Source organism: Vespa crabro, chromosome 11 (genome assembly GCF_910589235.1).
Source record: "Vespa crabro chromosome 11, iyVesCrab1.2, whole genome shotgun sequence".
NCBI lineage: Eukaryota > Metazoa > Arthropoda > Insecta > Hymenoptera > Vespidae > Vespa > Vespa crabro.
In genome coordinates, this window is record NC_060965.1 from 869,736 (window position 1) to 897,541 (window position 27,806).

At 38.7% G+C, this 27,806-nt stretch overlaps 1 protein-coding gene across 3 annotated transcripts in view; it reads left to right on the plus strand.

Annotated features, from left to right (window-relative positions):
* Nucleotides 1–839: 839 nt before the first annotated feature.
* The window catches only part of LOC124428213 (tyrosine-protein phosphatase Lar), a 488,512-nt gene continuing 461,545 nt past the window's right edge, over nt 840–27,806 (plus strand). For 2 of the 3 annotated variants that reach the window (XM_046972045.1, XM_046972046.1), the window contains exon 1: nt 840–2,002. The gene's annotated coding sequence lies outside the window, so the exon portion shown is untranslated. The remainder of the gene's footprint in view (nt 2,003–27,806) is intronic. The other variant, XM_046972047.1, reaches the window with a different exon arrangement.

The window sequence follows — 27,806 nt, forward strand, 5'->3', positions numbered from 1 at the left end:
AAACGATTCACGGGCATCGGCGCGAATATTGTGCAGATAAAAGCAATTAGCATAATTGCCCTATGAAGTACGAAACCGATGTAACAATTATTCCGTTGAGAAATTATAGCTTCTCTAAAGGGAATAACATTATTGGCCGACGTTGTTACACGATCGTAACAATAATACCTTCTATTTCAGCGCGTGTATTTTGACGTTATCCCGACATACATATGTAGACCTTTATATATGAATATATTCACAGACACGTTTTATATATATATATATATATATATATATATATATATATATATGTTTGTGTGTGATAAAACAATTATCGATTCGATATTTACCACAGCTATGCTATACGTTCGAGATAAAATCACGTTAATTAATTCCGATCTCTCGCGTCGAATTTTAAAAGCCATTCCATACTTCCTTCTTTCTCTATGTCGAGCGTTCTTATGTACTCAGCAAGGTACGACCTTGGTCTCTGAAATTGACTTAATAGCACGACCCGAAATCATCGAGTGTGAAGGAGAACGGTGTGCTCGAGACAGAGGCAGTTTCCACCCTCGTGGGTCCAACATCATCCACCGAGCGATTTTCTCGACCACCCTGTATAATCACACGACGACGACGCGTACTTTCGTACGATACGCACACACAGAGTGAGAGAGAGAGAGAGAGAGAGAGAGAGAGAGAGAAAGAGGGAATGAGAGAGGGAATGAGAGAGGGAGAGGCATTAAGGGAGCGAAAGGGAAGAGGCTGAGAGAGAGAGAGAGAGAGTTGCGAGAAAATCCGGAGCATGCGCTTGGCGAACACGAGTAGTCGAGGGTTGCTTTCGGATTCAGTTTAACCCCAGCGCCAGCAGGGGTAAAGCGCGTTGAAAATTCTCTATACCACGGCAACGTGTTCGATCAGTGTTCTTTTATTCAATGTTATATTATTTTAATAGACGAAATAAATAATCTCGTCGACAGCGATGTCGTAAATATATATATATATAAGAGAAACGAGTCTAAAGAAGGGAGAAGATAGAGGGGTGGTGAAAAGAAATATAAAAAAAAAAAACAAAAAAACAAAAAAAAAGAAATCAAAAGAAAAAGTGTCGATAAGATCCGAGATCTCACGGGAAAGCACGTGGGATACTTCCACGAGTTTGTTGTACCTATTCTTGGATTCTCAAGGAAAAAGAAAAAGTTAGTGAAGAATACGTAGAACTTTGAAAAAGAAAGGTGTAACAATATAATACAGATTGTACAGAACGAAGAAGAAAGAAAATAATTGTACGCGTTGTGTATATATATATATATATATTTTTTTTTTTATATGTATATATATATACATATCTACATACATATATATATATATATATATATCTTTTCGGCTGACATTTTCTCGTGGAGTTTTGCGATTCTCCATGTGTGAGCTTTTTTCGAACGCCTTTGGGCTCACCGTACCGTAGCATCATCCCTTCTGTCATCTATCCGTCGAGGCACAAAGCGTGGCACGTTGAGGGAGAAAAAAAAGAAAAAGAAGGAAAAAAAAAGAATAAAAAAAAAAGAAGAAATAAAGGAAGAAGAGGAGAAAACACACATACACGCACACACAGAGAGAGAGAGTGAGAAGGTACCCTTTTCCTACCTTTTTCTCTATCTCTCTCTCTCTCTCTCTCTCACTCTCTCTCTCTCTCTCTCTCTCTCTTTCTACTTCGGTCTTTGTCCATGGTGTCTGTGCCAATCGCAGTGGTGGTTGTGTCGTCGTTGGTGCTCTAGTAGTAGTGAGTGTTTGTGCTCTCGTGCCACGAAAACGCACGTTCTCTCTTTCCGTCTGTCTGTCTGTCTGTCTGTCTATCTCTCTGTCCGTCTGTCTCCCTCTTCTGTGGTGAACGACTAGGTGAGCGGCGCGGAAAAAATGCGGTGAACCACCGCACTAGAACCACTCCTCCCCCTCCTCTACAATTCGAACCGCTTACTCTCTTGCTCTACGAAGGATTTCTCGAGCCAGCACGTCCATCCAGGTGAGTAAAACTATCAAAATATTTTTTTTCGCCTGATAATTAAACATCCATTGTCTATATCTAAATACGTTCTAAGGTTCGTTCTAATGTTCTAAATGCGACGAATATTTTTCTTTTTCTTCTTGTTTTTTTCCTATTTTCTTTTTTTCTTTTTTTTTTTTTTATTTTTTTTTTCTTTCATTTCTTTTTTTTTTCTCAAGCCGACACAATATCGCGGTCGCACGAAAACCACAACCACTCCCGATTTCAAACTTCCGTTAAAATTATTCGCGGTTTTTTCTTTCGTTTTTTCATTCTTTCTTCTTTTTTTCGTTTCTATGTATCCAATTTTGTCTTTTCTCTTCTCATCGTTAGTAAAAATATCCGCAGAACGTCGGAGACCATTGGCGATTTATTATTCAAGGAAATTAGCGTAGCGTAGTACGGAGGGAAAAACGAGAACACGTTCCTCTAACTCTCATAAATTTGTCGCCTCTTTTTTTTTTTTTTCCTTCTTCTCTCATTCGACGTTTCACTCGAACTCCTTCTTTCTATGGATTCTCTCTCGTTTAATATTACTCTTGGGGGCAATGTACTCTCGAAGGTTAACGATCAATTCGGCTGAAGAATGGAACAGAAAGATAAATGAAGAAAACGATTCGTTTCTTTGTTATCTTTCAACTTTAATAGTAATTACATATCGTTTCGTTTGATTAATTTAATGGAGGATGGAATTATGTATCGTCGTGGGAAAAAGAAAAAAATAAATAAATAAACAAAAATAAACAAAAAAATAAATAAATAAGAAAGAGAGGAAAAAAATACGATCCAATTATTTAATAATTATTCTAAAATTGTCTCGATCACTCGAATACCAGAAAGACATAATTTCGTGTAAATTGAGTTACAAGATTAAGTCGAATAAAGACCAGGAAGAAGAAAGGACAATGACGAGGGCGGGGGGTTGAAAACTATCGCGGCTCATTTTCCCTCGCCGAGACAATCTCAAGTTCGGGAAGTGGTCGTCATTGTCTCCGATTTTAAAGGAGCCTCGCATCGAGCTGCATAACTTGAACTGCGCAAAAACCTTTCAAAAGATCTCACTCCATTCCCCTTATTTCATTCTCGTTGCGCGATAATTTCATCATCGGAGCGAGAAAGAGAGAATCCTCTCTCTCTCTCTCTCTCTTCTCTCTTCTCTCTATTACGTAATTCTGTTATAACGAAAGTACAAACCTTTGTAATATATTTACAACGTGACGTAGACCGTCGTAAACCTTTTCAACGCGATATTCGATTCCGATGGAAAAATTATATTGCTTTGAAGAAAGAAGAAAAACAGGAGAAAAGAAAAAATGAAAAGCTAAAAAAACTTATAGCGCGTCGTAATATCGACCGATCCATATATTTTTATAAATGCCCTGAGAGAGTTCAAAGAACAAGTAATAAGAGACAGAGATAGATAGAGAGAGAGAGAGAGAGAGAGGGAGAGATAATTAAAAAGTAGCTGGCAATAAAAAGATCAAGGAATCGTCGTGTTTCATTAAAGACGCTTCGTCAAATAAATGCTCCAACTCCGTTTGTATGTTTAATCCTCCCCCATCAATATTCTTCGAATACGAAAAGTTCTCTTTTTCTCCCTCTCACCAACCTTTCTCTATTTCTCTCTCTCTCTCTCTCTCTCTCTCTCTCTCTCTCTCTCTCTCTCTCTCTATCCTTGTCTTCAAATGGAAAAAAGATATTTTTTACAAGGCAAATGAAGATCTCGTAACATCGCAAAAAAGCCCCCGTAGAGGTCATAGCTTTCGGTGATCTCGAAGGCAGACATTTCAAATCGTTTGTGTGGCTTAATGAAAGCTCGTTTTGGCGAGACCAACACGCATCGGGTTCCCTCTGTTACCAAGTTAATCGCTGATAACAGGCGCGAACTAACTTTTTAAGCCGGAGATATCGAACCCTCCTACACCCGCCCATCCCTCGATTCCCCACCCATGAACATCCCGTTTCCACCCCTCTTTCCATTCTTTCCCGTCTGTCATCGACCTTCCGGCACACTACCCCGTTTCCGTCGAGAATCGGTTTCGTATCTACATCCGACCTCGTAAGCTCGATATGCCGAGATTGCACGGGTTCACTTCTACCCTCCGCTTCATCCCTTACACATCCTCCATCTCCTCCTGCTCCTATACTTCCTCCTCTTCCTCCTCTTCTCTTCCATTACCCACAACCTGCAGTCTACGGCATTCTACCGATACGAATGAAAATGCGATCCAAGCCCTCTCCTCTATTTCTCTCTCTCTCTCTCTCTCTCTCTCTCTCTCTCTCTCACTCTTTCTCTCCCTTTCCTTTATACTCCTTGTGTTTCAGCATTTCCAACGGATAATGATTCTTTCGCTCTACTATCGTCGGCATTCTTCTCTTAACTTTTGTATCCGTGTTCTCGTCGATCACCAAACGATCGACTTTGCTTTCTCTTTCTCTCTCTCTCTCTCTCTCTCTCTCTCCCCTTTCAACATAATTGAAGAATATTAATATCAAGGACCGATCTAAAGAACATACTAGAGTGAAACTAATTCGATGAAATATACCTGATTTTAATTCTGATTCATCAAGGCAACGAATGTTATCTCAGATAGTTTTAATGATAAAGAAATAATGAAGTAATAGTAAATTTTCGCGAGATATGTTTAATATGATAGTAAGACGATTAAAAATATTTTTCTTCTTTTTTCCTTTTTTAAGATAGACTTTCATAGATTACAGTCATTGTTCAGAGATCACTATTAAGGATTCGATTAGAGATGCAAATTCTATTGTTGAAACGCGCGCACACGCACATACACATTTACTATGTAAATCTTGATAGAGCATCAAGTATACATAGAAAGCATTTTTCAACAATAAGTTTGAGAATTTTACTTGCCGATTTCTTTTTAATATTTTCCACGGTATCGACTCTTCGACTACGACGTCATATTTTATCTTTCCATTTCGTTGCGTCTCTTTCTTTCCTTTGAAAAAAGAAAACAAACATTTGTACACAAATACTATGACGCTCGTTCACATCCAACTAACTCCGTACACATTCGTTTGTTGTTCAATAATAAAAACAAAAAAAAAAAAAAAAAAGAAGAAGAAAGGAAGAAAAATGAATTATTTTCATTGTTGTTACGCGATTTAATAATCGATAAAAAATCGATAGAAATATTTTTGATTAATGTCAGTCGATAGATTTATTCGTATCACTTAAATACAACCCCATTGCGTCGAATGCGTCGTAAGATTGTTTCGCTATACGCAACACTAGCTTGCAAAGGAAGTTCTAATTAACATTATTATGGTAATTAATCTGACTTACGCATCAATCGGCTTCACTTTGGCTAGAGATCTTTAACGATCCTGTTGTGCCACACAGATAAAAGAATCCATGATGAATTATATGAATTATTCACTCTTTCGGTTATACGAGTGGTTATTAGTACAAAGAAGAAATGAAGAGAGCGAGTAAGAGAAGTAAGATGAGAGTAGAAGAAAATTCAACGATAGGTTTCCTCTTTCGGTTCTCTCTCTCTCTCTCTCTCTCTCTCTCTCTCTCTCTCTCTCTTTCTATCTCTCTCTCTTATATTTTACACTTTTTCTGTGTAAAAGAATTCTTTGCCTTGTTTCCTGCAATAACGTATTTTCTGAACGTAACACACGTAACACATACAGAAACACATAGACACACACACACGTACCTAAACACACATACGCATACAGATGTACTTGGGGTGGACTAGACGTTTCTCGATCTTCGGTCACCATGGCATAAAAGAAAGTAATCCCATCTGGACTTGCCAGCCGTAGTGAAACACTTTGACCAACCATCCTCGCCGTACCCTCCGTTGCTATATTACTATGGAAACGAGATAATGTTGCAAATACACTCAGCCTTGGCCAACGTAATACAAAGGTATGAAGAAGATATATATATATATATATATATATATATATATATATATATATATATATATATATATATATATATATATATATATATATATATATATAAACCAAGTAGCACAGAGCGACGACAGTCTCCTTTGTGCCGCCATCATCCAAAAGTATAATAATGGAGGGAGAATGCAATACAACGCAAGCTGGACTTTCGGGCATTATGATTATAATCGTAAAGCCTCGTACGCCAAAGACTAGCGATTGCATCGGACTAAAGGGAAGAAAAAAAAAGGGAAGAAAAAAAAGAAAAATTAAAATTTCCAAAGTAGATGTTTAACTTGATTGTTGAGTCTATATGGAGCATTAAAATGAACTTCTAAAACTTGGAGGATTTAATTAAATTCTTTTGTCAATAGAACGAATAAAGTTCTATCCTCGAACAAAATTATTTTTTTGTTTATGTATAATATGTATGTACAATACTTATACATCGATAAAATGTTATTTTGATTAATTTTAGTTTTATATATATATATATATATATTCTTTATATTCTCGATCCTTCTTTTTATCATTCTGTATAATAGGATTGTGCAAAACATTAATACGTAAAATGTCATCGACGTCTGGTGACATTTATTTGCGGGTATAATTACCGCGTTCGATGGCGGCCGTTGATCACTTTCAAGCGCATCCCACGGAGGAAATAAAGGCCCTCTCGACAATTATAGACTAGCTCTTCTCTTCACTCCTCCTCTCTCCTCTCCTCACCTCTTCTCTCCACTCTTCTCTTCCTATCGTTATACTCGATATTGTATGTATACACACACACACACACACACATATATATATATATATATATATATATATATATACACAACAACAACAGCAATGAATTCCTGCTTAGTCTCTTGGCACCTACATACACCGATTGTATACACTATACGAGCGATTTAGTAATGGATCACGTGAATCGACTTCTTCCTTCAAAATGATCGTCCAGCTTTCATGAACTTAATCCGATTTCGATTGTACGTAACGAGTTTCGTTTGATTTTAATGAGGATCCCAATATTCTGAAGCTTTTATATAACCAGTAATACGGCTCATTGCCTTCTCGTAGTTGATTCGTCTCTCTCTCTCTCTCTCTCTCTCTCTCTCTCTTTCTCTGTTTGACCAAAATGTACAAAGATAAATTTTAATGTAGAAAAATAATGAAAGGATAATTCATAGAAACGTTTGTATTCTTGTTTCTAATTTTCCCGTTTTTCTTTTTGTCTTTTTTTTTTTTTTATTTTTTTATTATTACCATTATTTGCTTAGAACGTATTACGTTAAACGTTGAAAATTTGGATTTGGAAACGAAAAAATTTGGAGGAATACGTGTACGTGACGTTGGCGGTTAACTCACGTCAAGTACACTACTTTAAACGTACCAACCAGTTTCAATTATAATTCTTTGAAAGCTTCGAATGTAAATGAATGCGATCCCGCAAGAAAGTTTGTTTAATTGCAATTAAGGGAATGAAATATGTAGAAGCGTTCGTACTTACGTCGTCCTATCAAAGTTTATGAAACATTCATAGCAAAGGAATACTACGCCACGCTCTTAGAAAGCAGTATTAGCGTTTCATTAAACTCGGCTCGTACTACTGTAGTCAAAAATAAGAACCTTCCGAAGGACGTTCGCGTATTTGGAACGATTGGTGTGAGATTGTACAAGCGATGAGATGACGTTGGTACTGGTGGTATACTTAGATACTTCCTAACGACAATCCACAGCAAAGTGACGGCGCGAATACAAACTAAATCATGCACTGTCTCGTAACAAACAACTAAACGGCACAGAATTTCCTTTTCCTTTGGATCACGAGTCTGCTTCGAAATGTTGTCTATGTGTAAATGAGAAAGAGGGAGAGAGAGAGAGAGAGAGAGGGAGAAATGAGGAGGAGGAGGAGGAAGAGGAGGAGAAGCGGGAAATGAAGAGAACGCTTCGTAACGAAATTCTACTCTAGCAGCATAAGCTCCTTACAGAGATTCTCCTTTGAAACAAGAGGGATGAAGTTACATCGATCGCGAAACGCCGACGGCAGAGAAACGACATTAAGCTCATCGACTGGGACGCACGGAGGGGCCAAGTTTTCACAAATCCCTGCGATTCCTGACCCAATTTTAATGCGCTTGAGGAAAAACAAAAAGACAGAAGAAAGAGGAAAGAGAGAGAGAGAGAAAGAGAAAAGAAGAAGAAAGAAAATTTGAACGGAAAAGGAAACAACAAGCAAGCAAGTAAATTAGATCTAAATAAATTAAATGGTATTCAAAAGTGATTTCTCTTGTTTCGCGAAACGTTTACTTCAGGTTAACAGTCTCTCTCTCTCTCTCTCTCTCTCTCTCTCTCTCTCTCTCTCTCTCTCTCTCTCTCTATTCGTCGAGAATTCGAGAGTTCGATAAATGACTTCTAAGTATACCAGATATATACATATATAGATACATACGAAAACTTCGTTGTCCCCGGGCAAGTTCGATCGGTCTTTACCGAAATTCACTTAAACTGTAGGTGCGAAGTTACATCGACGTTGGGACAGGAGCACCGTCGGGACGACGACATTAATCTCATTGACAGGACGTAGAGGGTGATTATGGCCGGCGGAACGGGCTCGTTCGTCGTCCCTGCAGAGCCTTGTTGCCGATGGCAACGTTTTACGTTGCCGGAGGGAGAAACGAAAAGCGAAGCGATGCGGACGGAGGATAAAAGATATCCGAAACGAAATCATCGTGGCTCGCTTTACCCAAAGTAAATGAATATTACGTACACGCCTTCGTGGTATTACATTCTTGAATAATTCTTCTTCCTATATTCCTAACGAATTAAAATCTATTTTATCTCGAGGAAAGAATTTATTTAATCAACGAAAAACCGACCGTCATTATCGACGATTGCCGGATTAAAAAAAAAAAAAAAAAAAAAAAAAAGAAAGAAAGGAAAGAAATAAAAGAAAAGAAAAAAAAACGAAAGGAAGAAAGAAAAAAATACTAACCGGAATAACGTCCTAAATGAAAGAAAAGAAAAAAAAAAAAAAAAAGAAAAGAATATAACGTCGATTGTACCGATGGGTAAAAATGTTTGACTGGAAAATAGATGAAAAGGTATACTTGTCACGTAGAGAGAGAGAGAGAGAGAGAGGGAGAGAGAGGGAGGGAGAGTGAGAGAGGCAAATCCGTGACGTGTTCCGAGTACGGCAAACAGTTTCGGGAATGCGTAGCATGTGTTTCGAGCGCGCTGATATGATTTAGGAATCGCTTCCTGCGGAGTCCGACTATACACTGGCCTTTACTACTGGCAACTAGCTAGACCCATAGGAACCGTTTGCCCAGTGGGATTTGCGCTCGCGAGTGCATCGCATTGGACAGGAGAAGGGAGATGAGGGAGGGAGGGAGGGAGGGAGGCGTGGGCGAATGTTTCGGACGTGGAACGTTCGGTCTCGATGACATCGCATTGGGTACTCTCACCATCCATCTTTCTCTCGCTAGCTGGGCTAGCTGGGTAGTTGGGCTATCCAGTCGGCCAGCCATCCACCAACCAGTCAGCTAGTTCGCTCGGTCATACGCTCGCTCGTACGCACGCACGCACGCCTACAGGGTGGCAATGGTCAAGATTTAGTGAGCCTACATGACCTTCCGCCCGCGAAATTAGGCCGATGCATCATATCCTGGCTTGAATGCCGCGAGAGGTTCGCGTCCATCCTCCCATTCAGGTTCCCTCCAATCGGCAATGGGCCGCGCTAACGTCCCGGACCCGATGCCAGGAGTTTCAAAGGGATTGGGGTGGAGATGCGGTATCCCTCGACGGAATAGAGACAGAAATACGTATCGATCACTCTATCCTCCTTGATATATCGTTGGCTATCCGTACCGTCGTGACCCCTTCATCGTTCTCGATGCTGACTTACGGTCGCTCGCGTTTCTACGTCCTCCTTTCTTCCTCCCTTAACCACGACTTTTCTTCTTCTTCTTCTTCTTCGAGTTTCTCGCGTACTACTAGATGGATCGTCGATTTTCTTCCCCTCCCCCCCACACACCCCCCCCCTTTTACCAAACTATTCCTTTTTTTTTTTCTTTCGTCGTTGTGCTACGTTAGATAGTCCATCCGATCGATCTTTATTTTTATTCTCTCCTAATGCAATTTTGTTCACTCAAACGGTCACGAGAATCTAAATCTTTGTCCTAGGAGAAAGGTTTTTCACCATTTATATTCGGGGTAAAACAGATGCAGGTAGTTTTGTTCAGTGGCTCGAGCGTCATATTGAATTATCTAGCGGAAGTCAGTGAGCGCGTTGAATCTAATCCTCTCTCTCTCTCTCTCTCTCTCTCTCTTTCTCTCTTTCTCTTTGCCATAGCCAGGAAACAGTAACGGTCTAGCATTCGGCCAACAGCGAAATGAAACGATATTAGAGCGAATATTATTTATAGTAGAGAAAGGAGGGTTTCTTTTTAAATAACGTTCTACCAACTCGATGCTAGAACGAGCTCTTTCCTCTTCGCTTGATAATTTAACCAGTAGGTACGCGTTCGTTAAACGTTCCGGTAAATGCGCATTTTCACGTTGGTGCTTTGCCCGCGTAATACAACTCCTAATACTACGATAGCATAGAACGGAAAATACTTTATTAACATTTTTGGTTAGTACCGCCTGAAGCTTCATCAACATATACTTTATTCGCCGTACTACCTGACCATTAGACGTTCCTACTCTCCCGTTCCCCTCTATCCCTTCAGCCCTCTTTTTCATGTATTTTTCAACTTTTTCAACCGTAAACTTTTACTTAAGGAACAACTCAGTAAAGTCAGTTTTTAATTTAACGATCGCAATTATGAGTATATTATAAATGAAATTCATTTTCATCGGGCACCATCTCCAATTCATCGAGGCAAATAATTGAATTTCGGATAGGAAGAAAGGGGAGAAATCAATTCATTGAATTAAATAATATTTCTACGATATGAGCGAAGGACCATTTAAAAGCCAAAATAGTTTTACTATTTTAGAAACAATTTGTGGTCGTCGGTATTGGATTTCGCTTTAAGCGAGAATATATGATCGTGATCCCATCTATTCCTTCCTCTTTCTATCAATCTCTTTATCTATCTATCTATCTATCTATCTGTCTATCTGTCTGTCTGTCTGTCTGTCTGTCTGTCTGTCAGTCTGTCTTTTGTCTGTCTGTCTGTTTGTCTGTCTGTCCTTCCTCTTCTATATCCTTTTCATCGATGAAGTTACTCGATACAACGGTTAATGATTCAAACGAAATACAAATTTAAACGAATAAGTTTTTATGTCGCACCTATTAATTATTCATTTAATATCGAAGGTGACTGAACTTTTTTCGATGGAAGAAACGAGAAAGAGAGAATAGTTTGGAAAATGTCGAGGAATTTTTCATACTTCAATGGTTTCAACGCATTGAAACCAGCGAGTACAACGCACGCTGCTCGTATCGTACGAAAGAGGAGAGAACAGAAATACGAGCCAACATTGTGGTATCGGCATTGACATTATTCTCTCTCTCTCTCTCTCTCTCTCTCACTCTCTCTCTCTCTCTCACTCTCTCTCTCTATCTCTTTCTTTCTTTCTTTTTCTCTTTTTCCTTTCCGTGTACCACTGCACTCTCTGCACCAGAGAACTTTTGTAATGGAGGAATATAATCACTGCGTGTATCTCGTATCACTGGCATTTATCATTTTGAAATTTTTTTTTCTTTTTTCTCTTTCTTTTTCCTTTTTATATATATATATATATATATATATATATATATATATATATATATATATATATCGTTGTACGCTTTACACAATTCTTGTTCAATGCCACGTTGTAATCGTATAACATTTATAGGGTATATATATTTCCAGGTAATTATCAACAAGGTTACGTGAATCGCAGCAAATAGATTTTCTTTTTTGAATCGTAACGAAATATTAATTTTGTTAAAAATATCCGATCGATAGTCCTTACGACTTTCTCATTTCAAAAGAATTTCAAGCTATAATACAGAATATATTGGCTCTGCCACGAATAAATAACGATAATAAGTCGCGAATCAACATTAACATCGAATAGATTCTTTTATTTTTCCGTCATGAGATCGCTCTTGTAATTATGTCCACAAGTATAGTAAATTCCGTATATCCATATCGATATAAAGCTACGCGCGTCTCTCTCTCTCTCTCTCTCTCTCTCTCTGTGTGTGTGTGTGTGTGTGTGCGCGCGCGCGCGCGCATACGTGTATGTGCTTGTGTCTCTTTCTCTCTACGAAAATGTTTGATATCTAGCCGAACGACGTCGCGACGCTTTCAATTCCTTTTTTGGCAGGTGCTCCAGCACCGTGAAATCTCCTTTTTCCTTGTCGCCCCTCCTTCCACATCCTGCAACCCTCCTCCCCCTCCCCCACCACCGCCACTCAATTCTCCGTCCACATCTCTTTTTCCTCCCTCTACTCGCGTTCTTCTCTTTACCTCTCTTTCGCCTTTCTTTCGTACCGTTTGATGCTAGTTCGAGCCTTTCCCCAAGTTACTCCGAGTAGTACCTCGACCTTTTCCCTTTTTCGTCGACCCGAGCCGCCCCTCCTCCCCCTCCCCTACCCGGTCCCTCCGTTAGAGTCGGGTAAATTTTTCAAGACGCTTCCACCTCGTCGAACGTGTCGGCCGTTCGGATTGCTTCGCGGAATGTATCTACGGAATAAGACTTAGATCTATCCGAGAGTTCGATTTCTCTCCTTTCTTCCATTATTCTCATTTGTTCGCGACAAATCCATCGTTTTTTTCATCTTCAATATTACGCGACGTATCTACTTACCCTTACGTTCTCTTCTTCTTTTTTTCTCCTTTTTTCTTTCTTTCTTTCTTTCTTCTACCCTTTTCTTCCTTCTCGTCTAATCAATTACATTCATAATATGAAATATGTAAAATCGATGTTAGAATCGATTGATTCATTTATCCCGCCATTCGAATCGTAACTTTTGAAATTTTAATAAACCGATAATACGAATCTCTGTTCTAATTCTAAAAGCGTCATTTTTAATATCATTTGAAATTTTTTCTAAACTCCTTATGCGATAAAACTTGAACGAGAAATCTAAATGGCGAAGATGACTTTATCTATATTTCATTTCCCGTATCTTTCATTGCTAATAAAGTTTGCCTCTTCTTAAAGGTGTCGCGATATACGAAGATTTGATATCTTTAGAATGAATTCATCTTCTCGTAACTCTAATAATTTTTAATTACCTTTAATGACTTAAAAATAATTTAAAATCCCGAAACATTCGGGAATAAGTTTCGTTAGAAATTACACGGTAACGTTAGGAGCGCCGCTCCAATTCACCAAATTATCCTGTCGTACGGGCTATCGAAAATTTAGCACAATTAAACGATCGTTTCGTACTCGACCAATTCGCATTTTTATCTTTCTCACGTTCACATCTGCTACTATTGGCTTTCTCTCTCTCTCTCTCTCTCTCTCTCTCTCTCTCTCTCTCTCACTCGGTTTTCATCGACGTGCTACCCTGCGAATCGTGAAAACATGCCTTAACTTTTCGCGATCAGTCATTCGGACTAATACTCCCGAATGAACGAACTGAAAACGTACAATCGTTTGTTCGATTCAGTTATTCATAAATTTATAATCGGTTAAAACGTTGATTATTTTATTCGAAAGTATCATTTCGTTGTCTCTTGATTAAAACACTTCGAAATATCGAGAAGATGTTCCTCGTAAAATTTTAATTATGAGGTTACAAACAATATCTAGCAACTTTATTTATTATTGACGGTCAAAATGTAATAATAAACAGATCCGGTTATACCTTACAAAGTTATTTTGATAATCATTAAAAATGGACTCTGTGTTAACTATAAAAACGAATCGTTCGCGTCGCTGCATTGTTACCGACGCGTCCACGGTACATTGAAACTTTCATGAAGCATTACGTTTAATATATCTGTCTGGGGAAAAAAATATTTGCAAAAGTCTCCTATCCGACGTTAATACTATTAGAAGGATTTAATGGGTCGCGTTGTGCTATAACGCGAACAGATATAATAACGTCCTATGATTTAGCTACCAATAAAAGCATGAGGGGGGGAAAAAACTATTCATACAACACCCTCTTAAAAATTCCATGAAAACCATTTACAATTCGCATATTAAACTTCCGAAATACAACTCGTTTTCCTCGGAGGTCCGGGAATAAACATTGATTACAATGTATGATCAGCTTTTCGGATTATAATCCGTTGAAATTTATACGACCGTTTCAATGCTCGATCATATTTCGCATTAATCGGAATCCACTTATCTTCGAAATAAATGCCGCGTAACGCGATTAAACGGAATAATTGATACACCGGTGGAATCGCATTAATCCCTTGTGAAAAAAAAGGAAAGAAAGAAAGGAAGAAATAGACAGAGAGAGAGAGAGAGAGAGAGAGAAAGAAAAAGATTTGAAAGAGAGGAAAGTAGATTTCCTGTTACTAGTCTTCGTTTTACATGATACGAACGAGCAAATCAAAACGCGGCGACAGAGCAGGAAACGATCTTGACAAGGAACGAAGTGAGGGAGGAAGAAACTTGACGCTTACGACGACGGAGATGGATTTCCCGAGGTGTATGAGAGAGCAATAGAGAGAGAAAGAGAGGGAGAGAGAGAGAGAGAGAGAGAGCAAAAGAGGAAGACGAATACTGACGAAGCGTGAAGGTGCGATAAACGATCGTGATGTTGAGGCATGACGAATAAGGTGAGCCATAGGTTGTCGTTCGAAGAGGACTCGGTGCTTTCCGATGCAAAGGGACAGAGAAAGAGAGGAAGAGAGAGGAGAGGGGAGGGAGGAAGAGGAAGGAAAGATGCTTTTTGCTCGGGGTCGAACGTCGTGACCGATGACGAGACGACAGGGCAATGCTCGCGCCATACTGAAGCTCGAGATAGAGATAGGTGGGGATGGGAAATTGGTATAATCGAAGAGAGGAAGCGAGATAGAGGTTGCTCGGATAAAGAAGGATATAAGATAGAAAAAGAAAAAAGGAGAAAGAGAGAGAGAGAACGAAATGGGATGGGATGAAGAAAGATAAAATACGAGAAGGAGATGACGATAATGACGGAGTAGAAGGTCGAAAGTGCCAACATGGTAGAAGCTCTTTATCCACACATACATATCTTACATGTGTATATGTATATATATATATATATATATATATATATATATATATATATATATGTGATATGTGTGTGTATATATATGTATGTATATTCAGAAGCCTTATACTGGATAATGCTCGGACCCAAAAATGATAGGGTAGATGCACGCGCTTAGATTTGATACAGCGGCTTTAATTTTGCTTCTCTCTTTCTCTCTCTCTCTCTCTTTTTCTCTTTCTATCTTGCTCACTATGAGTTTCAGCATCCACTTCACCTCCTCGACATACTCTCTCTCTCTCTTTCTCTATCTCTCTTTCTCGTTTCGTCTCTTTCTCTGTACTTTTCGCGACCCTTCGCAAGCCCGTGATTAGTCGAGAAAACGCCGCGAGCTCGAAAGCCGACTTCAGCCAGGTCTTTCCCTCGCGAGAGGGCAAGTCTCGACGGCTGCAAAGTACCGAGACAAAACCGGATATAGCTCTTGGCCAAGAGCTGCGGCTGACGTTTAATTTTGTCGCTTCTGTCACCCTCACGCGAGATAAGATTCGATGCGGCTCGCGTTTTAGATAACACGTCCTTCCGCATCGCAAAATGCTTTGCAACCAAAAATTACCAACATATATCATTTTTCTTTTTTAATTTTCTCATTAAACTCAACTAAATTAAATTGTCAATTAAAACGATGTTAATTATGTATTTATTTATTTACTTATCCACCCGTAAATATATTTATAGGTATGTACGTATATATTATCTGAATGACAGATAATATATAGAAAATTTTACAACGATCCCTTTGATCTATCCCAATTGATTGTTATCACCTTTTTTAATAATTTTCCAACTTGCAACGAAATTATCGAAAATTACGAAATAACTTGTACATCATCATCTCTCTCTCTCCCTTCCGTACTCGACGATATGTACATTTTCTGAAAATGTACGATAGGTACATTTTCTCTATTTCGACGTAAGAAAGGCAAATGGAGATCTCTTTACAAACTTACTCGAGTATTCCGATAGTTGCTAACGAGCGCATACTAATCCGCTAACTTTCCAGGAGGAACGAGAAAACGAGCAAAAGAGAGAGGGAGAGAGAGAGAGAGAGAGAGAGAGAGAGAGAGAGAGAGAGAAAAGGAAAACATGTATCATTACCATCATCTCTTTCTTTGCTCTTCTTTGCCTATCACCGCTCGTAACTACTACTTGTATTATCTTTTTCCCTTTAAAAGCGTTGCAGCAAGTTGAAATTCGGATTTCCAATAGAAATTCTCAAGTGAAATTTCATCCCTTTCTTCTCCGTTATTTCGGGATTCAACCCCGCATTTAACGGCTCTTACGTTATGACTAGGACTAATGCAATAGTAACGCCATAGTAGAGCACAGCTTCAAGCCTTAATCAACACACGTACTTGTTAGTAAACATGACAGAAACCAACAAAGTAGATATCCGCCGCGAAACTACGGGACCGTCATTAGTGACCATTTATGAATATGTAATAACAGCGAATACACTAGGTAGCATGTACGTGTTGCTTGGCATGAGAGATGGAGAAGAAGAGAGGAAGGAGTGAGAGAGAGAAAGAGACTTTTCTCGTCGTTCATGCTACAGAGCATACTACCACAGCTACGCAATTTTCTATGATTAATGAATCAGAGAACGGTATACATGGAATACCTCGATTCTTGGAAAAAGAACTAGCAAAAGAAACGCGTTGGCCAATGACGCGGCGAGAATGCGCCAGTCGCTATTACAGAGCGTGGATATAGGTGTAATTCTAAATAATGAGGGGGTATTTTTTCCTTTTTTTTTTCTTTTTTTTTTTCTTTTTTTTTTCTTTTTTTTTTTTTTTTTTTGTTGAAAAATCGTGCCGGACGATCTCCTCCGAAAGTAGCTGGAAAAAAGGTACGGGGGCAAAAAGAAAGAGAGAAAAGAGAGGAGAAAAAAGAAGAAAGGCAGAAGGAAAGAAAAAAGATTGGCTATAATAAAAAATGAACTTTGACGTGGGAAATTTATGACCGTACTTGATCTCGTTCATATAATAAAGGTTTTTCGAATGGACACACATACGAAAGTAAACGAATTCGTCGTGGGGAAAGAATATAAGAAAAATGTCGATCGATTTCGGGTTTCCCACAAAACTTAAGGGGAGAAAAGGGAATGACATAACGCGGCTGGTGCTTTTCCGAGCTAAAGAAAATTTCCTCCTGGTTGTTTTTATATTAATTGAATGTGCTTATTCAAGAAAAAGAGAAAGAAAAAAAGAGAGAGAGAGAGAGAGAGAGAGAAAATGATCACAAGGAAAGTTTTTCTTCTCGTCGCACTCTCCATCATTCCCTTCCCTTCCTATATCCTTTTCATAAGAGCATGACGAGAACATGGTCCATCCACGTTTCCCTTATTACTATTTCGCGAGCACCATACCGTAGAGAATATTTCTCTCGCTTCCGACCAAGTGCGAATCCCTTTTGTTTCAAAAGCGGTTCACGGTAATGAGACTTTTCTAGACCACAACCGCATAACCACGATTCTCTGCGTTACATCATCTCATAGAAAGGACATAAGAAATATTATATATTTTGTAATAGCATATGCATCCGTTTTCGCGATCGACAACGCACTGGAAAATGAAAGAAAGGTAGACTTACAAAGCGAGTAACACGAGGGAGTCCAAGAGTGACTGAGAAAGAGAGAGAGTCTCGACCCTCCTTTATGTCCCCTCGTGTACAGTGCCAGTCAGGACTGCATTGTTTGAGTTATCACAATGGTGGAACAAAACCTTAACCGAGGGATCGAACTCCACTCCAAAGACCGGCCACCCTTCCCCCAGGCCTCTTTTGCGAGTTTCCTCGACCATATCCTCCTCCTCCTCCTCTTCCTCCATCTTCTCTTCTCCTTCACTAGGTTCACAAACAAAACAAAACTACGATGCGGTGCACCATGCACCCGGCTTCACATTCCACTCTCTTTCTCTTTTACCCTCTCTCGTTCAGTCTCTCCCTTCAACCTTTAGCTCCGGCATATCGCTATATTCGCGTTAGAAGCCGGCGCATTTCGACAAGCAAGAAAAAGGGAAGAACAAAAGTGAAAGGTTGACGGTGCAAGATGAATCCATTGTACCGCGCAAGAGTGCGTGCATACCTTTCGCGACTTTTACCTTTTTCCTCTTCTCTTCTTTTTTTCTACTTTTTGTTTTTCTTTTTTTCTTCCATCTCCGCGCCTTTTCTTATTCGTTCTCTCTTTTTCTTTTTCTTCTTTTCTTCTCTCTTCTTTTTTTCCATTTCATTTTTAACCCTTCAAACGCGCCAAATTTTCTCTTTTCTTGCCTCGACGAGAAGTCTCGTATAAAAGTAATCGTAACGTACGTACATACGAACGATTTTTTTCCTTCCTTCGATCAAACCATTAACCACCATTTAACTCAAAAATAATGATACTTCAAATCATATTCAACGTGAGAATGGTATTTTCCAAGTTATCATTGATTACAGTAGTTAGAATAAGTGCTTTTGATATTTCGATTTGACCAGAGAAAGCTCATGTTTCCGAGTAATGTAATTTACCATTTATAATTTATTGAGAAATAAATTACATAAACAAATATATGTATATAAAGTGAAAGTAATGCTAATTTATTTTAGCCGGTGTTTTAATTGTATCTACTTTAGCTGGTACAACTTTGTTATCGTCGGTATGCGTCTCGTTATAATGTTTCCTTTTAAGTGGGACCATTTAAACTAAAGTCTCATATAATTACCTTTGTTTACGTTTTAAATAAACTATCGAAAAGTTACATTTCTTTAACTCAGAAAGTGCATTTTATCCTCTTCGATTCGATCAAAATCTATCTAAACATCTACCTAACAATTTTAACGAGTAAGGGGCACTCATTATGATCCATCGATTGTTGTTATTAATGACTGAAAAAAAAAAAAAAAAAAAAGAAAAAAAAGAGAGAAAAATCAGGAAGAGAAAAAACGAAAAAAAAAAAAATATAGCAAAGAGTGGACACATCCAACGAACCTTTTTATTTTTCATTCCGGTCGACAGTTCGAGAAAACTCGGAAAAGTCACCTTTTACTTTTCGCTAAAGTTCAGACAGGGTCAGCCCACGCGCACGATGTTTTACTCTGCGGAAAAGTTTCTTCGTATCGGCTCATAAAACGTGCTCGTGAGATCAATGAAATAATATTCAAGCGCACATGCTTCCTTTTTGTCCTCCCCATTGCCCTCTCTCTCTCTCTCTTTCTCCTTATATATATATATATATATATACATATACATATGCATCTCTCTCTCTCTCTCTTACACTTTCTCTCTGATCGTCGCATTCGCTCCTCGTTAATTTCCATTGTCGTTAATAATATCATCAGTTTTTCTTGGCTCGCCCGAAGGAGCCTGCGATACGTTGCGACCTAAAAAGGGATTATGCAAAGCAGCGAAGCAGTAAAGCCGAAGTATGAAGGGAAGGAAAAGAGAGAAAGGAGAAAGGAGGAAGAGGGAAAATGGCAATGGCGAGACGCTAAGAAATTAGGCAGAATATGCCGAAACAAGTTGGCTCGCTATGCTTCTTGTTGCAGATGGCATGCGACAGAACGTTTTGTCTACGCGTATGACTCACCCATTCTCTCTTCCTTGAATCCTGAAGGAAGTCACGGTGCAACCGCATCTCTCTCTCTCTCTCTCTCTCTCTCTCTCTTTCTCTATTTGAAGTAGCATATCGCATGCAATCTTCGCGCCTCTCTCTACTTCCCTCTCTCTCTCTCTCTCTCTCTCTCTCTCTCTCTCTTGTATTCGTCTAACAGGAGTTAGTTCCGTCTTAAATTAAAAGTTATGTCGCGTGCATGACGGTTCCTTCTCTTAGCAAATCCTTCCTAACCGGTAACAATATCACTAGTAGCATTATTACTATCGATAAAATCCCCTTGATGACCAAACGAATATTTAACGTTTTCGTCGTAGTTATTTTGCAAGGATAAAAACGTTTTCATGAAAAAAAACTTTGCGTTCAAACAACGCTCCTCTCATTCGATGCGTTTTTCTTAGAAAAAAAATCGGATGAATATAAATATAAGCGTGGAAAGGGGAAAACAAAAGAAAAAAAAAAAAAAAAAAAAAAAAAAAGAGAGAAATAGAAGCCAAAGGAAAAAAAATAAATGAGTGAAAGAAGAAAAAAAAAAAAAAGAATAAATTAATCGAACGAGAAAAAAAAAGGATGACGTTGGAACGCTCCTCTTTGTATATATTTTGACTACTCCTCCTCCTCCTCCACCTCCTCATTTCTCTTCTCACCACTGCATTTAGTGGTAGGTACACCGCTCGACTGATTTTAATCAGGCGAATCTCGCAGTCGCTGCTGTTGCCTGCGCTCGGTTTTAATGTACCATCGTGCAAAAAAATGCCGTAATTACGAGAAACGTCGTGTTTGACCGACGTACGCGCATAAAGTAGGTAGTATTCACCAGTCTGACATTAAATCCGCTTACCGTGCTACATTTCTCCGTTGACGTCTACATGCATTTATGTGTGTTCGTACGTAAGTGCACTGAAGTGAGTGAGTGAGTGAGTGAGTGAGTGAGTCAAGCGACACGCTTAGAACTAAAGAACCTGCGAATTTTGTAACATTCTCGTGGATCTCTACGGCGTTGCGATTTTCACGTAATATTTTCTGCATTCTATGTGCACTCGTGCGACTATAGATACGTCCAAGAGAAAAGAATTGTCTGTTAATCGAGTGTACATCATTTGCCATTTTAACGGAATGCCTGGATATAAAAATTATCACATACGTCGGGGGAAAAAAGAAAAAACAAAAAAAGAAAAAAAAAGAAGAAACAAAAAAGAAAGGAAAAGAGAATTTTGTATAATTGTCATGTATCAATGTTACATTTGGATTGTCGATACTAACGACGAAATTGCAAAGCCCTGATCGAGATTCGTATTTTACTATCTAAAACCGACTTAGACTCGACTGATCCAAGTTCTCGCGGTTTTGAGGATGCTGTCGGTACTAAGAAGAGCAGAGGAGGACGTCACCACTCCCTTTCGTCCCTTTCCTTGCATCGTTACCACGTCTGCGACCCTCAGATTAAAGCGACCGCAGGGAGAAGTTTGACTTAGACTATCTACCAATAGTGTAAGAGATCGTACGTTACAGTTTCCACGCAGCTCTGCTTCGTGCCTCATCGCGTTACATCGTAAAACGTCAAGAGCCCGGAGGTCAAAGGGAAACTAAATCCTTTGGGCGTTATATGCTAAACTCTGTTAATCGAAACGTATGCGTTAGTTGTTGTGTGAATAATAAAGAAAGTGTCGTGAAAGTATTCAATGTATTTCACGCGTGCGTGCGTGCGTGCGTGCGTGCGTATGCATGCATATGTGCGTGTGTGAGTATTATCAATAAGCTCTTTTGAAACGAGTTTGTTTCGAACCCCATAAAAAAAAAAAAAGTTTCGTTCGAAACACTTGTCAACATTTTTATTAAAATATTAATGAAAATACGTTTCAACGCGATCACTCATACATTTAATTTTTAAATTCCAATAACATATTTTGAGATTGAACGAAAATTAAACCGTACTTGTAAGAAGAAAATGGGGTGACTTTACGAATGAGCTTTACACCGATAACGCAATTCGATCTTTCTCGGATTGTAATGTAAACGTTCATTCAGATTTCGTAGGACCAAGCTTTAATCCAACAAATAAACTCAAAATTGGCATAATCCATGGCGCTTACCGTGGGCATGTGCTACGTTCGCACGCGTTCACACCGAAGATGTGATATAATAAACTCGAACAAACACTTTGCCAAGGCCACAAAGCTTATTACAATGTATGTATATCCGGTAGAAGAGAAAGTCAGTAGAGTCGGTATTATGTTCTTAATACTTCGCACCATTCTCGGAACGGCTATTTTGCCGAATAATCAAGACTCGTTTTACGCGAGTTTTCCAACCATTACGATGGAATTCTCTAAAACGGATTACTCACGATAGAGATGGAGAGAAGAATATATAGATAGAGAGTGAGAGAGAAAGAAAATATGAGGAAATCGAGAAACGCTTGTTACAAGTAGCAATTCTTTCGACGATTCTCGAGAATGAGTGCATCACTTAACCAACTTGATCGTTCAGAGAATACCCTCTGATATTTTTCAAGTCCAAAAGTCTATACACATCCGGTGACTCTCCAAAAGGTTTAAAAGCTTCGATGGTCCGATTTAATCCGGCATTCGTTCGAGCCGATTACAAAGGTGACTGTTACTTGTTTTTTTTTCCTCCCTCCTCTGTCCCCTCCCTCAACTCCGTCCAACCCCCTCATCGATTTCTGAACAACGATGGAAAAAAAAGGGGGAAAAAAAAAATAGAAAACGAAATAAAAAAACCTTGGAAAAAGCTACGAACCGTGAACGTTTAGTTAATGACTCCGATTTTACAGGTACTTACAATAATACGCCCCCTATCTGACAATTTATACGATCGTCATTGCTATAATAAATTAAATGGTACAAATTTAATTATACGAATCTTCAATAATTACTAACTTTCGCGCAGCGATTACAACAGCTGCGTTTACGCTTGAATTTTTTAAATTTATTAAGAGATTGAAAAAATTGATTGATAAAGGATGTCTGTGTGTATATATGTGTGTGTATGAGAGAGAGGGAGAGAGAGAAAGAGCAAATAATTGTACAAAATTGATGACTATTCGACACTCGAGTGAAATTTATTTTCAAAAATCGTAAGAAATCCTCAAATCAGCATCGAACTTTTTATCTTTGAATTGGTCACACTTCTCTTTCTCATTCTCACGCTTGAACGCTCGCTCGAATTCCCTCTCTCTCTCTTTTCCTTTCTTCTTAGTTTCTTTTTTGTATCCTACAGAACCAATGAAATTTTCGATTCGGTTGGACTATCGAGCACGTGGTGGCACAACGATAAGTGAAGATGCACGACGAATAGCGCAAGAAGCGAAAGTTAAGGCGAGTTTTCCTCTTTTTCAGCTTTTCCTATAAACCGAGTTTGCTTCCTCTCCTTCTTCTTTTCTGAATTTCTTCCTTCTTCTTCTTCTTCTTCTTTCCATGTTCTCCTTTCTCTAGATATATATATATATATATATATATATATATATATATATATATATATATCTTTCTCGAGGTCGGTGAGAAACCGTAGTATTGAATTTACTGTCACGGAGTCGTGGGTAAGATCTTTTATTCGTTTAAGCCTCGTTATCTTTTACAAAGTTTCGAGAAGAAAGAAAGAAAGAAGAAATAAAAAGGACGACGTCACATCCGGACGTGTTTTGCATCACGTTCAAAAATTCTCACGTGGTTTTAAAATTAAATTAACAAAATGCTTGCTGCTAACCAGCGAGGTTATATATATATATATATATGTTAGAAACGTTCCAAAGAGACGGAATAAAATATGATATTATTGTACTGTTCGCGATAATACATTACCAGGCCAATTACTATCAAGTATAAATCACGCGTGTACTTTGCGGTTGGATGATCCCGAAGCTGTACACTTTGTTACAAACAATTCGGTACACATGCATTTGTATTAGTACCTTGTTCAATTTCAAACATTAACGTAATTTACACCGACCGATCTTTCTGAGTTAACGAATGGTAGGAAAGTTTTTAATAATACAAACCTGTCACGAAACCCACGAATTATAGGAAAATATATATATATATATATATATATATATAGTCGATTGCACCTGAACTAATCTCTACAAAGTGACTCAATAGCAACCAATATGATCTACTTACGTAATTATAAGTATATTAAAAAATAAAACTAAGGGGTAATTGCGAAAGTTATTAAATTTTATATTCACGTTTAACGAGAAGCATTTCTAGATCTCTCGGATCTCGTATATTTTACATCCTCCTCGAATCAACCAAAATAATCTTAATCCGAGTATCCTCGGAACGATCGCAATTTACTAATCGGATAAAAGGTAACTGGCCGTTGGAAAAGAAAAAACAAAAAATGCAAATTTAAAGCGGCCATACGCGCGGGGAAATAAAAAGAGAGAAAGTCAGGGAAGAAAGAGAGGAGAAACTTAATCCAAGATTAAGTCGAGCGAAGGTTTCATCGTCAAGTGTAGTGCGAATGCAGGGAGCTTGTAAACGATTGCTAATGCGCCAGAGCTTGAGATTTACGAGCACGCTCGACGCTAGAAAAAAAATCTCTAAAACGGTTTCTTCTTCTGTCGATCCTACTTGACTCTCGACTTAATTAAATATAGGTATATCCGAGAAAACGAGGTACTCCAAAGGACGACGAAGCAAGAAAAGTTTTTATCGAGTTAAGGGGAAAAGTCCTAGAAACGTTCCGAACGTTTTCTCTTCTTCGACATTTTAAGTCGTAAGAAAGAAAGAAAGAAAGAAAGAAAGAAAGGAAGAAAGAAAAAAAAAGAAAGAAAAGAAAAGAAAAAGAATGACGAATAGCGGTATTATTCGGTCGGTGATCTTTCGATTTATCGATAGTTCCCATGGAATATCAGTGCTATCTAGTTTCTTCCTTTAACAATCGAGTAGCTCTTCTCGAATAGAGAGGAGGAGGAAGCTTGCTTTCCTGGGACGAAGACCGCAGTCATTGCGGTCCACGATGTTTTGCATGCTTACCTAAGAGACTTCGTAAATCACGACTAAACGGTCCACCGGCGCTTCCCTCGTTATACCAAATTTTCGCATAATATACACAAGCATTGCATCCAACACCAGTACCAGCACCAGGCACCAGCACCAAACCCTTACTCTCGCGCTATTAATTTTATGCAGACCCGCTGAAAGAGCTCAACGTATACACGACGCGCGTACATAGACGCACAACGCCTACGCGGCACTTCCAAATTTAATTAGACCGTGTATCAAACTTATACCTTCGAGCCTTCGTTGTATACGCGGTTCCCTCCGATAACGCTGCGAGCGTGTTTCCACTCCGATTATTACATCCTTGTTGCTTAACCTGTTAAATCGCGTGCAACGATCAACGACCTTGTCTTGTATTCGATTTAATGACGACAACAGGACTTTTGTATTTCTCTAATGATTATCAATCTATCACGTAGAAAATTCTTAAGTTCTATACATGAACGAACGTTCTAATGCCGATCGGTAAAAGCATATAAATTAAAAAAAAAAAAGGAAAAAAAAAAGAAAGACAAATGATAGAAAAGATAATGATAATTTGCACTATAGAATAATAACGAATAGGATGGCGTAAACGAGCCACGCATCGGGCAATGGCCGAACGTGTTTGCTGGCGCGAACGGACACGTTCGAGACACGTACCAAATGTCACCGGTAACGCCGTTGTTGAAGGCTCACAACATTGTCCCGGCGACTCTTCTCTCCTTCCCTCTCGAGTTTCCTCCTCCTCCCCTCGTCATCCTCCTCGTTGGCTCTTCGCTTGAGTGGCGTACCACGTGCGCCGCTAACGGCACTTCCGGAACGCGCGTTCTCATTTTAACCAGCCCACCTCCTCTCAAACCCTCCTCCTCCACTTATCTCATGAGCTGGATATAGCTCGTTTCAAACGTCACTGACCAACCAACGCTTTTCCAATGTACTACTTTTATTTTCTTCTTTTATCATCTGATTGATCCTCTTGTTCGCCTCTTCACTTGGATATTATCGAGAAACGATCGCTCGACGAAAGATCCGATAAAGATTTCTTTTTCTTTATTTCATTTTATCGAACGAAAGGAAATCCATTGTCGAAGGAAAAATTATCATTGATTTCTGTTATTGAAGATAAATAGAAAAATGTTAAGTTATAAAGGACGGCGTTGTAACTATTTTCGTATGAAATTCAATGCTCGAAACTTTTTAATAAAGCATTTCTCGTGTCACCTTTATGGAAAACAATGCATATACTTTCTTTTCATTCGCGAAAGATATTGAAGTTCAACCGAGGAAAATTTAAGATACTCCGTATATTACTCGAAAGTAGCAGAGCACTTACTTTCTATTCGGACGGATAATACACGAGTCGAAACGTTTTCGCAAAGAATAACTGTGACGCGCGGTAGGCAAGAATAAAGTCGATGGAATATTATTATACTGCATCATAGTCACCGGCAAGGCGCAAAGAAAAATCCTTTGCATCTGCAGCTGACTAAGGCGGAAGTATAAGTAATGGTCGCGCGAATTTTCACCGTGCTGGACGCGTACTGTTTTCTCTACGTATCCCTACATGCATACATGCATACATACATACATACATACATACATACATACATACATACATATATATATGTATATATGTATATAGGATATGTGCAAAGAGGCCGTCTCATTTTTTCTGTTATTCCTGTTAAACGCGAGGAAATTTCAACATGATAAATAAATTAAAGAAGGGAAAAGAGAAAACTGTATGTCCTTCGTAGCTTAATAAAAAACATTTTTCCAGCAATTAATTTATACAAAGACAAAAGTGTTACTCCTTTGAATTATTTATACATCTATTTTAGAATTCCTACCAACGGAAGAGTCGGAAACAACTAGGATAGTTTAATGACGATAATTATGTATAAAAGTGGCGCAGAAATACACGAGAGATTCCAGCTCTTTAGCCAACGTTATAAAAGAAGCATAGAATGAAAAAAACAACGAGAGAGAAGGGGGAGAGGAGGAGAGAGATAGAGAGAGAGAGAGAGAGAGAGAGAGAGGAAACAAATGTAAAACCACATTTGTACCTAACTCGTTGTACTACGATACACGGTTTTAACATCACCACCGCGAGAATTTAGTCCAAGGAACGATCACGTTGGTCATTAAGCAGCTAGACGCATTCTCACGTTCCGCGATTCCACCGCTAATTGCTGTCAAAAAGAAATTAATTGCCGATAATTACCATAATTATACGCCCACGCTACGAGTATTAATATTTATGCAATTATTAAAGCAACGCAATCTCAACGGACCTGTTTTCTTTCCATCTAACGGCGCAAAAAAAGAAACTAAGAAAAAAGATATATATATATAATTTATCAAAAGAAATTAAATCTGATAATGGAAAGAAAAAGTAATGCAAATAAGAAGGATAAATGTCTAGAATATCGGGGACATTATGATATCTCTGGTAACAAGCCCACGTAGTGATACTATTATATCGTGCAGCGTATACGCCTTTGCCAGAACTCATCGTTAACGCAATAATTTCGTGACACTGTTCGCAAAATTTATGCTTCTATATGCGAAATGCAGTGCTCGAGCTCACACACGCGACTCGGCCTGTTATCCTCGCAAACTAACGCATGATGCTACCATTCTAAACCCCCAGATGTAAGGGAAACGTAGATATATTTTCGATCGATAAGATCGCGTAATGGTTATTACGAAAGTGTTATCGTAACCAAAAGTAACGTAACGTAAAACCTTAGGATTCTTGCAAGAATAATAATGCATGCGAAATGAACGCGTGAAAACAAGGAAAATTTTTCAACCATTTCGAGCACACGATTAATACAACGACGATATTCCAGTGATGAGAGAGAGAGAGAGAGAGAGAGAGAGAAAGAAAAATGTAACTAAATAATAATAGCGGACAATTATTTTGTGACGACTTAACCGTACGACTCTACTTCCGCATCTAAACTTTTCCACCTACCCAGCAAATTTATAAAACTTTCCGCTCTTATAAATTAACAGCAGCGTGTCCGAACTTACTTCTGAAT